The sequence below is a fragment of the Urocitellus parryii genome, chromosome 10 (genome assembly GCF_045843805.1).
Source record: "Urocitellus parryii isolate mUroPar1 chromosome 10, mUroPar1.hap1, whole genome shotgun sequence".
NCBI lineage: Eukaryota > Metazoa > Chordata > Mammalia > Rodentia > Sciuridae > Urocitellus > Urocitellus parryii.
This window is the reverse complement of record NC_135540.1, coordinates 57,154,857-57,163,765: the sequence shown is the minus strand read 5'-3', so window position 1 is coordinate 57,163,765 and position 8,909 is coordinate 57,154,857. Positions and strand designations below refer to the sequence as shown.

Sequence of the window (8,909 nt, the reverse complement as noted above, 5' to 3'; positions counted from 1 at the left end):
CCCCCCCACACACACACACCGCTCCCCACCCCGCCCCCTGGGCGAGGACAAACACCGTGCGGGGAATGGAGATCGAAAAGTAGCCGCTGATTTTCTGGAGCCGAGAAAACCTATGTTTTTGCGCTTAGGTTGCTTTTATCTGACTGAAACTTTACCTAGAAGCTTTTGGAGCTCAGACACTGAGTCTTTGTTCTGCAAGGAACTGCTGCTGCCACTTAAGGAGATCTCAGATAATGTCCCCGATTGAAGATCAGTGCTCGACGCACATTAATTTTCTTTCTTTTCTTTCTTTCTCTTTTTAAAGCTCTGCCTTCGACCTGTGGCGGAATCACGCGGCAGTAGGGGGCAGATAGAAGCCCTTTGGACGAGGGTCACCTCCGTCCTTGTTGTTCACTTGAGAGCAGTGGAGAGGAAAACGGTCCCCACTGGCGGACTTTGGCTTCTGGAGCCCCGGGACCCACCGGTCCCTGCCTCCCCACGCCTCCTCCTGGTAGGGGATGAGGAGGGGGGGAGGGGGAGGGGGAGGGGAAGGAACTAGAAGAAGGATTTGGGGATCTAAGCTAGAAGCGCTAACGAGACCAGAGGGGAGAGTTTGCGTCTCCTCCAGGTCAGACCGAGGGTGACTTGGGAGCGCTGGGTAGAGGAGGTGAATCTCGGCCTAGTTTGTTTGCTCAAATAGAACTCCATCAATGGGGGGGGGGGGTAGGGGGGATGGAAGTCGAGTTTGGGAAGAGTTGTCATTTCCCCGACTGGAGTGGCGCAGACTGGGGGCGGAGACTTGGGACCGAAGAGAGGCCTTTTCTCAACCACCCCAGCTTTCCCTGGACTTCCAGAAGGAAGAATTTTACCTTCTCCTGGCTTCTTCCCCCACTCCCATCCCGGCTCGCCCGACAGGTCGCGCCTACTTTTCCCGTGGAGCGAGAGAAGCCTTCTTCCAGAGCCTGTGGGGTCGGTCTCCTTGACCCCTCCTGCTCCCTCCCCGGACCCCCTCCAGCCATCGCCACCATCCACCACCTCGGTTCCACTCAATCGATTTTTGCTGCATGTTAACATTTACTGGTGAGTTTGAGGGTATCTTTTTCTCCTTCTCTAGGTCTCTTAATGATTTCTGAGCTAGTTGTGTATTAAAGTGCTTATAGAAACCTTTAACGTTATAGCATGAGGACCAATCTCCTCTTCTTGGGTTAAAAAATGGCGAGTCTGAGGTCGGGCCTGCGGAGCCCAAGCTTTTGGCCTCTGCTCACCTTCCTCACCAAGCCCGGAGCAGGGAGATGGTCCAGGCCTGCGGCAGGCAGCCTGCGCTCACCATCCGCAGTGTTGGGGCCTGCTTTTATCTCCCACTTGCCCACCTGTTACTCGGATCTTTTTCCACCTTGGTGTCTCTGGAGTATCCTCGGGTTTTTATTTCATTAAAAAAAAAAAAAAATCTCCACGGCCTCCAACCCTTGATTCTCCTAATACCGAATTCAGATTGGTGGAGATCTGGGGAAAGGTGTGTACAGCCCACGTTTATCTCCATTTCCTCTCAGTTCCCCAATCTGAGTTTTAATGTCTACGACTTGGTTATAAATTTAATTGTAAAAGATATTTTGGGAAACCCGGGCCCCATCGGGCGCTTTGATTAGGAAGTGAATCCTCTTCTCTTTGGCCTGTTTTCTTCCACCCCCCCCCCCCCTCCTTCCTACGAGGTGCTGAAACCCGGGAGTCCTTTTAGGAGTTTAACAAAAAAATTAATGGGAAAAAAATAAACAGTGTCTTTAAAGTCCCAATATTCCTCGAAAGCCCCATAAATTAACCCGGCGAATCCTTTTAAGGCGCGTCTATAAAAATCTAGTGAGATCTTGAAGGACAACCCTCCCCCAACCTCTGTCGCGAATGTGGCCAAACAAAGGTCTGTCCTGCAATCCACATCCTAATCCACGGGCGCCCCCGCCGCCGTCTCCCGGGCTTCCCGGCCTCCAGCCGCCCACAGGCGACCCATGCTACGGTGGGAGTCCCTGACTCACCGATTTAACTTTTTAAGAGAGGAGGAGAAAAGGAGGGGGTGTAATCGGATCAGAGGCCTTTATGAATATAGACTCCCTATTGATTGATTTATAAACCACCTCCGTCATCTCTCTCTCCCCCCTCCACGAACAGCAGTTAATGTAACAAGAAACGTTGCTAATAGAGAAAAGGTCTCCAAGTGAACGGGAGAAATTCTGGTAGCAAATATTCAGAAGGAATTTTTAAAATACCCTTCTTTTCTTATTTTCTCAATTATTTATATTTTAACTGATATTGAGAAAATGGTATAAAAGATGAGATTTTTAAAAAATGGGTTAAAAAGAAACACAATTGTAAACACACAACTACCTTTTTAGTTTTAGCAGATGATATAGGGAAATTTTTACTCTAATCTTAAAAGTTTATCACCTCCAACCCTTCTCTGGCACACACCTCCTCCCTGAGGGTGAACTTCTCATTGTTAACTTTTTATCTGAAAAAAATAGAAAACAGAATTTATTGTGTTGGGATGCATAACTTCATCCAATTCTGTGGAGTATTTTATGCCCTTTATGCAAATGTTGATTTTAGATTTTGTTTGAAGATTAGACAAGTCCTTCAAAAAAATGAAATATCCCATTGAAGTTGTATTTAATTCTACTAAATTGCCTTTAAAAAATTGCTCCTCCTTTTCTAACAATCCACTGTGAACACAGGCAATTTATGGAAACCAAGATATACTTGAAGCTGAAGTTACTTAGAAAAAAAGTCTAAAAGTACCATCTAAATTCCTTTTAATTGTAAAAAACACTTTTAAAACATGCAATGACTATATGGAAAAGGTGTATACTTTGGGGTATAGTGCAGTGGAATTGCAAATTTTTTTTTCCTTCGGAGAGACAACATTAAGTTCAGACTCAATGGGCCCTTCATGACCAGGGTGTGTGTCTGCACTCTGACTTTGATGGATCTTTCTCCATCTAGTTCTCCCTTTCCAGTCTTCCGACCAAAAAAAAAAAAAAAAAAAAAAAAAAAAGAAAGAAAAAAAGGCATCATCCCCCCACTTTTGTCCTGTTATTTTCCCCTTCTACTGTCTTTGTCCCTAGCAAAGTTTTCACATTTTTGCTTTGTTGTTTTGTTTTTTTCCCTGCTCTAGCAACTTAGAAAATGACTCGTGAGGCTGGGACCTTAAGTACCGAGATTAAGGCATGCGGTGGTTTCCTGAGAGCCCCAAGACTCGCCATATCAAAGCTTCCTCCTTCCAGAAGTAGCAAAGCTTCTGTCCCTCTGCCAGCAGTTTGCCTCAGCGGGGAACCCCCTGACTCGAAGTTCAGGGTAGGAACCTTTTCCCTCGTCGCTCTGGAATATGAAACCTAGAACAGTCCCCTCTGTCTTTGGAAGTGGTGGGGCACCACATCAGATTGTGATTTGGAACTCAGACTAGTGTAGTCCAGCAATTCTGCTTCTCTGGGTAGGTAGCAGGGTGGGGTTGCTGCACCTAACAGTAGTTTAATGGCATTTCCCTCTGCCCTACGGAAGGACTAGCCGGGCCTTCTGGGGCATCACTTCACGCAGTGGTTCCCTGCATTTGGTGGACCGCCAGTCTAGCTGACTTGACAGCTTCACCCCGCTGTGTGCGGGCGTGAGGGAGGGGGAGGGGAGACTGTGGACAGTGGTGGAGACCCTGCAGGCCATCCTCGGTGCTAAGGAAGGGGCTTTGCCTGCTAGTGCCCTAGGCTACAGACTACAGATCACTTTGTTTGAAAAATAAAATAATATCCAACAAAAGAAAGTGAAATAAAACCCTTCTTCTGTGGGCTCTGGGCCTCGGGCGATGTTCATTTACAGGACTTTACGGATCTCAGAGCCTTCGGCCCCCTTGAAATCCTTGAAATCGAGGGAGCCGTTCTTATCTGATGAGGTGGTGTCCTGTTTATCTGTTTCTCTGACAAGGAAAAAAAAAGCCCTTGGGTGAATGCTGGGCCACCATTCCCAGCCCCGGCCTTCCAGAGAGAAGCTCTCCAGTCCCGAACCTCCTTCAGCTGCGCAACTGGGCCCCCTTGCCAACCTCCAAGCACGAGGTCCTGGACAGTTGGTCAGAACATTCTGGACGCCTGCATTCCGCTTGGGTCAGGCGGCCAGGTCTTTAGAATGACGTTCCACCTGAGCGTGCCCCTAAGGGCGGCTTCTCCTACGGCCTCATTGGCCGCCTGAACCAGGACTCGGGGACAATTCCGTCCTCCCGCTTTCCATTAACCAGAGCACCTGTTGGATCTTAATGTTCATTTTTTTTTTTTTTTTTTTTTTGGCCAGTGACCTGGGGGAAGGGCGGTGGTAAGGCGTCCTGCCTCCCTTTACCCTGACAGTATTTTCAGAGGCAGTCGGAGAAGCGGGCCTTGGAGAGACACCTACACACCTCCGGGTCGCCCTCTTGGGTCCTGGCACCCTGCGGGTCTCTTGCACCACAAAACTGAAATCTAATCTGCAGCTACCGCCGCGCCCCCACTTCCCGCCCGCGTCCCGCCCGAAGCCCCAGGCTCCCGGGTCATCGCAGTCTGTTCCCTGGCGCGGCGCGGAAGGCCTTGCGGTCCAGCTGGGGAGACTCGCTGGCCCAGGCGCCTGCACTCAAGACGCCCCCCGCACGCGCCGCTTGGGACCTGGGCGGCTGCCTGGTGGCCGGTCCGGCTCGGCCCGGGTGCGGCCTTCTAGCGGTGCCTCCCGAAAAGCTCGATGGCCTGGGCTGTAGATGTGTCCTCCAAGGGAGTCTCGGGCAGGCGAAGCCCTCCCACCACACCCCTTCTCACCCTGTCTCGGGCCTCTGCGTCTTCACTCTGGAGCGGCCATATACCTTGAGTGGGTCATCCCTGCTGCCTCCTACTGCCTCTCGAAGCCCGGGGTTTGAACATTAACCGGCCAGAGCTATAGAGTAGGGTAAAACGTTACATATAAAAATGAATCATCTATCCGATCCTGGGAGCGATGACCTATAGCCAGCTCGGCGTTTTCAGCAGCCGCAGCAGTGCTATTACCCCAAGTTTCTTGTGACCCGCCACTTCCCAGGGACTGCATTCAGCTGCGCTGAGGACAGGTTCAGGTTGGAGGGTCGAGGGTTAATGAGCCAACCTTGTCCTTGAGGAGTCTGTGGTTAAGGACTACAAGCCAATGTCCTTTTTCTCCTATTTGAGAAATATCTAGAACAGATCTTTGTCTCTTATTAAACGTTGGTGGGGACAACTGTAATCTAGGAGGAACCCCTGCCGTCAGGGCCAAAGAAGTGCTGCACCTCTGGATTACAGGGTGGAATCCTAGAAAACAGGGCTAGGTGGGTAGGAAGTGGCAATAGAAGCCTAAGGACCCAGGACTGGAGAGGCGGGGAAGGTGCGCCGTGGGTGGCACTGGACCTGGCCCCTGAGGCTGAGGCCAAGCACAAGCCCTGGCCTGTGGACCACGATGAAATCCCAGGCTCTGGTTGGACCCCACCTCTCCTTCCACTCGCCTGGACAGTCTTTTGCTGACTCTGACTTATGTGATTCTTTCCACATAAATAATTGAAAGTCACAATGTTACTTCTGCACTAACTTATGCACTAGTGCTCAGCCAAATGCATGGTATTTGCAGAAGATAACAGAACTGAAGGAAGAATTAAAAGACTATGCACCTCCTGAGTTTTTGTGCCCTCACCTGGAAACGTTATGACTCAGGCACTCAACAAATTCCTGAATAGGAAGGTGACTCCTTTACTCCATCTCTGTTGTTCTCCCTCTTCCTAATCCTCACTTCCCCTCCCCCATTAAAAAAAAGTGAGATAAGATGGGTACAAGCAAGATATGTAATGCTATATAGCCCTCTCATTTGTTGCCAACAAACTCCAGAAAATTCTTGTACCTCTTAGGAAAATTGGTTCATTTATTATGCAAAATAATTATTTATGTAAAATTCAGTGCCTTGCCTGTAGTAACCTCTCAGTGATTCCCTGCTCCTCCCCCCCCCCCCACCACCATGTTACCCTGAATGTCTACAAGGTTTTTCAGAGTCACTCAGCAGGCATCAAGCCTGGGTTGAATACCATGTACTAGTATTAATTGAACATCACCATTCTGCTAGTTCCTAGAGAATACAGCTTCAGTTCAAGATGTGATTACAGAGTGTTCATCACTTCACATAGTGTCACAACTCTAACTTTGTCATGCTCATGATATGCTATGTCATCCCCCTAGAGTAATTATAGCCCATCTTTTTGTTATCCCACTCCCCCAAGAAAAACAGAATTGATTCAATGTTCCACCAGTTTGCTCCAGAAAAACAATGAACACATCAAAGCAAATAAATAAAAAGAGGCATGAATCACACACTCAGTTGCCCTTCAGTAACTTAGAGACACAAGGAAGCATAAGTGGGGAAAGAGTATTTACTTTTAAAGGTGTCCATGGTTGGGGAAGGGAGTATTATAAAGAGTATGTATGGCAGCACTCAAATTGTCTTCTTCCCCACCAAACTACCATGTTATCTGACACCCTCAATCTATTTGTGTCCTGGGTAACAGACGGTTTGACTAAGAGGTCACAGACTAGAGGGCTTGGGTGACTGGAAACAAGTTTGACAAGGAAGGAATCTGGGTGGGGTGCCACCCTGGAGGTGGAGAGAGGATGAGGCCACAGTGGCTGGAGCAACTTGGCAACCCCAAGCCTCTGCTGGACCCTGCATTTACATGAGATGCATTGTCAGAGATTGGGGGATCAAGAATAGCTGCCAACACAACTGCATGGATCAGAGAAATTTAAGTCTCTGTCTACATCTCCTTATTTTCCTTTATATTCTACCCCCTTTATTTTCTCCTTTTCTTTTTGCTCTTATTCCATCTCAGTAGGCTTTCTCCAGAATCCTAGCTACTCCCTCTGCTTGACCTCTCTTTTAATTTAAGTCTTCAGATTGTCTTTCATATATAAAAGTTGTTCCATACAAACAAGAATCAACCTATAAACCATTCATACTCATAAATATGGAGTGCTTATATGAATCATAAAGGTTTTAGGACCAATAAGTATAGCATACAATACTAGAAACTGGCTTTTCAGAGCAAAAGAGGGACCAGGTGTGTGTTCTTTAATAAAACCCCACTGCATGCTGGATACTCCAGGAGGGTTGAGGAACATATTCCTATAACCCAGACAACATGACTTTTTTCATTGTGCCCCCCCCCAAATGAAACCTCTCTGTTCAGTTTATCTTTCTTACCTTGGAAGCTCCTCCCCTGCTGAAATTGTCACCTGTGAACTTGCACACATTGCCTAAATTATGTGTTTGGGGAAAATAAAGAGCAGTCCTTTAATAGAGTTTATGTGTTAATAATATGAGTTCATCTCTGCATTTTTCATACAAAGGTCCTTGTTTTTCTTGTGCTTTATCCTTTTGTTCTTGACTCAGCAGTATTTTAGGGTGATTTTTCTTTTTGTTTTGTGTAATTAGAAAACACTTTCATTTTCATCCTGCAAATCTTTTAGACTAGAAAGATTGAAAGATCATCATTTCTTCTGCAGAAGAGCTGCTCCATTCCATTCTCCTTTGCACCTCTCTTTTCCTTTAGAACTTCTTCCAAAATCTCCTTAAGGTAATTCTAATTTCACAATTCTCTCCCCTTTTAATTTTTAAACTTCATTTCTGAGTGCCCTTGTTCCCATACTCCACAGCTAAATTTGTTTGAATTACTCCGCTGTCAATTATCAAAGAGGGTATTTTACTATGAGTTAAGTTGTTTTTTAGCTTCTTATGGGAGCCTGGCACAATACCTGGTAAAATATTAGATGTTCAATAAATGCCTATTGATCAAATGATATAATTAAAACCTTTGTTCACAAAAATACTAGTTCAAAGTCATTGAAATCTATTGAATTGGCATGTATTAAATCTCAGATTAGTTCTAATTAATTTCTAATCCTTTTCTCAACAAATCGGACATGTAAAAGAATTCTATAGCAGAAATTCCATCTTGATCTTTTTTTCATCATCTTCACTACATCACAGGATTTTTAGGATAAATCATGATCACTGTTCAAAAAGATATTGGACAAATTTTAATATTTTAATATATTTATATTAAAATAAAGAATTTAAAAAATCTATCCTGGAGAATATGTATGGTAAGGAATGTAGATAAAGGAGGTATGGAGGTATGTTTATTGCGGGGGAGGTGGAGGACACATAAATGACATAGAAGTTTCCAGTTTGCAATTGTCTAGGATAATTTTGCTAGTTAAGAGATTATATTTTCAATCTTCACATTATTTTGCATTTTAAAATATTTTGCTATTTACAATAGTATCAAACTATACTATGATTCATAGCATATTTAATAAAGTTGGATACTTTGGATAAAGTTGGGTCTCTCTCTCTCTCTCTCTCTCTCTCTCTCTCTCTCTCTCTCTCTCTTTCTCTCTCTCTCTCTCTCTCTGTTTATTTTTGCCATACTGATGATCAATCCTGGGGCCTTGCCCATGCTATGCAAGTGCCCTACCATTGAGCTATTCCCTTAGCCTTTGCTTTGCCGTTTTTATGGTTAGACATATGAAAACCTAAGAAGTTAAAAATTACTGATCCAAAAACAACAAAAAAGGATTTTATCCACTCAGACTTTGATTAAAGTCATAGACCCCAAAAATAATATCTTTATTTCTTGCTAATTTTTGTCCAGTAAGTTTCACATATTTTTGATTGATTTATTGGTGGCAAAATATTCCTTAGAACACTTACCATATGCACTCCCATTTTCCAACTGTTATGATAAACAACAAACTAAACACACTTCACCAGAAATAATGAGAAGATGTTGATGAAACATCTATGAAGCATCGGTAGCTTTCAATGTGAACCACAAAAAAAAAAAAAATGCCCTATAGTGCTAAGTAAATGAGCTAAAAAATACACAT

General features: G+C 45.2%; 1 long non-coding RNA gene across 1 annotated transcript; it reads left to right on the top strand.

The window, feature by feature from the left end:
- Positions 1-72: 72 nt before the first annotated feature.
- Positions 73-3,742, top strand: LOC113198048 (uncharacterized). Its single transcript, XR_003302795.2, has 3 exons — positions 73-490; positions 895-1,059; positions 3,143-3,742. It is a non-coding gene; the product is annotated as an uncharacterized LOC113198048 (long non-coding RNA).
- Positions 3,743-8,909: the final 5,167 nt, after the last annotated feature.